Here is a 3,487-nt window from a genome sequence, read left to right on the forward strand (position 1 = left end):
AAGGAAGAAATGATTAAATTTTGGTGGTGATTGGGGGGGGGGGGGGGGGGGGGGTCCAATCAGAAGGAGTGGACTCACATCATCAGAATGAACACAATGAAGGAAAAAATGAACAAAATGCACAAAAATACAAAAATTAAATGAAAAAAATAAAGAAAATAATGAACAAAATGCACAAAAATGAAGGAAATACAAAAATAAAATGAACACAAATGAAGAAAATAATGAACAAAATGCACAAAAATGAAGAAAATATAAAAATAAATGAACACAAATGAAGAAAATAATGAACAAAATGCACAAAAATGAAGAAAATACAAAAAAAAATGAACACAAATGAAGAAAATAATGAACAAAATGCGCAAAATGAAGAAAATATAGATATTGAACAAAATTAAGAAAAATTAATATAAAAACACAATGAAGAAAAATTAAGAAAATAATGAAGAAAATGAAGAAAACATAAAAACAAAATGACCAAAAATGAAGAAAATATTGAACAGAATGAACAAAAATCAACATAAAACAAAATGAACAAAAATGAAGAAAACAATGAACAAAATTTAGGAAAATGAAGAAAATATAAACAAAATGAAGAAAACGATGAACAAAATGAAGAAAATATAAAATAAAATGAACACAAATGAAGAAAATAATGAACAAAATGCACAAAAATGAAAAATATAAAAATAAATGAACACAAATGAAGAAAATAATGAACAAAATGCACAAAAATGAAGAAAATACAAAAAAATGAACACAAATGAAGAAAATAATGAACAAAATGCGCAAAATGAAGAAATATAGATATTGAACAAAATTAAGAAAAATTAATATAAAAACACAATGAAGAAAAATTAAGAAAATAATGAAGAAATGAAGAAAACATAAAAACAAAATGACCAAAAATGAAGAAAATATTGAACAGAATGAACAAAATCAACATAAAACAAAATGAACAAAAATGAAGAAAACAATGAACAAAATTTAGGAAAATGAAGAAAATATAAACAAAATGAAGAAAATGAAGAAAACGATGAAAAAAATGAAGAAAATATAAAAACAAAATGAAGAAAAATGAAGAAAACAATGAACATAATGAACAAAAATAAAGAAAATATAAAAACAAAGTGAAGAAAAATGAAGAAATAATGAACAAAATGAAGGGGGGTGGGGGGGGCAGATCTCTCTTGACGGAGGTCTGCACTCTCCGACTGCTTTTGTTTGTTTATGTACGAAGCTTGGGCAATGAGGTACTTCAGTCCATGGCAGATGTTGACTTAGAGATCTGGGTAGCGCATTCAGAGGTAATCAGCTGACAAAAAACCTTAGTGACTGACAATTGTTTGCCTCTCTGTGATGTACCTGTGGACCTCTGAATCAGGCCAGATGTGTTAGTTTAGCGATTAACAAGACCAGGGATTGAATATGTCAACAACAGTGTTCTGTGTTTAGTGAGAGGTCAACAGGCAGGTGGGAAAACATTGTCTATTGCAGGGGTCTCAAACATGCGGCCCGGGGGCCAAATGCAGCCTGCCAAAGGTTCCAATCCGGCCCCTGGGATGTTTTTGCAAAGTACAAAAATTCCAGTCTTGAATTGAATTAAGCAAAAAAAAAATATCAAATTTAGCAAGAAGTCTTGAATTAAGCAAAAAAATCTTCAATTAAGTAAAAAGAAAAATCTTGAATTAAGCCAAAAAAATCTTATTCAGCAAAAAATCTTCAATTAAGTAAAAAAAATCTTGAATTAAGCCAAAAAACCTCAATTTAGCAAAAAATCTTGAATTAAGCAAAAAAAATCTTCACTTAAGTAAAAAAAAAAAAAAAATTGAATTAAGCAAAAAAAAAAAAAACTAGTAAAAAATCTTGAATTAACAACTTCAAATTTTTGTCTTTGTTTTAGTGCAAAAAAAATAACAAATTATGAAATATTTACATTTACAACCTATCCTGTAACAATTAAATCTGAATAACCTGAACAAATATGAAGAACCTGAAATGTCTAAAGAAAATTAAGCACAATATTAACTATTTTCTGCTTGTTCCTCAGTTTTTAGTGTCTTTGTAGATCCGATCCATAATGCACATGTAGAAATGATAAAATGAGGAATAACATTTTTAAAGCTGCACTTATTTTTCTTAAGAAATTTCAGTTTTTTCAGGTTATTCACATCTTTGTTTATTTGGATAGTTTATAAAAGTAAGTATTTTCATAATTTAATGGAGTTTTGCACTAAAACAAAGACAAAATTTGTAGTTGTCATTGTTTATAGCTTATTATGTTATTATTGTACTGGTCCTGCCCACTGGAGATCAAATCAGGCTGAATGTGGCCCCTGAACTAAAATGAGTTTAACACCCCTGGTCTTTTGTGTTTGAGAAGAATATCTGAAGTGAAGTGTGGCTTTCATACTTTATTAATCCTGTCTGTGAACGTACTGTTCTTGCAAAAAAGCTGGAGTTATTTTCAGTTTTTCATATTACCGACAAATTCCACGAAAAGACAAACTGGTGCTCGGTTTCAGTGTCGAGTGTATTTGTTCCTGCTGAAGATTATTAAGGAGCTCCTATACTGTTTGAGAAATATGGATTGATTTTAGGTAATTTCTGGTCTATCTAAGTAATGAAAAGAAAAGAAAGTATGACAGAGGTATTTGTTTCCAGACCATTACCCCTGCTCAGTTTTCTAAAATTCCAAATTTCCAAATATAAATTGCTTAATACAAAGTGTTTTCTCATGGTGTTTGGAGCAGACAAAATGTTTTCCTTTGTGTAAGGGAAAGTGGACCAGAATGAACTCGATGTTGTTAAAAGTAAGGCAAAAAGAATGCACACTCCTACACGAGCTGCCATTGAGCTCTGAAGTCAGCAGGGTTTGGTGGTTGAATCGTATGAGCCAGTACCGCAGCTATAATCATCTCAATACACGGCCACGACATAACACATATGGCAAATTAATGTATTTACATGATAAATATCTATTTTTAATAAAGTGTCAAATATAATCTGAAAAATGACATCGGAAGTGAAAGAATTTGAGTCTGGAAAAGTTTGGCATTTACAGATGGAAAATGGGTGGGAACCATGTTTCTGATCTGCAAAAATAAGCCAAGAATACTTTTTATGAAAGGTTAATGGGGTTACATGTAGTATTGTTGTTCCAAATTCTCAACAGCAGGGGGGAATCATACCAGGACCCACTTAGGGTTACCAAAACCACTAGTGAATGAATACTATGTATCCTCAGACTGTATCACTCACTGAATAAAGTATAAAGCTCATTTTTGTATAAAGCTGACATCTGTACTGTGATAAACAGGTTCTCGGTCGGTCAAAATAACACTGTCTTCACGTACTGCATCAGCTGATCGTTTATGTTATACCAGGTTCTTGCAATCATGTGTTTTTATGTTCCCTAAACTTTCAAATTTTAAACTTTTAAATGAACTTGTATCAATTATAATTATTCCATTATTGGTTTGGAGGG

The sequence above is a fragment of the Sphaeramia orbicularis genome, chromosome 11, assembly GCF_902148855.1.
Source record: "Sphaeramia orbicularis chromosome 11, fSphaOr1.1, whole genome shotgun sequence".
In the NCBI taxonomy this organism is placed as follows: Eukaryota; Metazoa; Chordata; class Actinopteri; order Kurtiformes; family Apogonidae; genus Sphaeramia; species Sphaeramia orbicularis.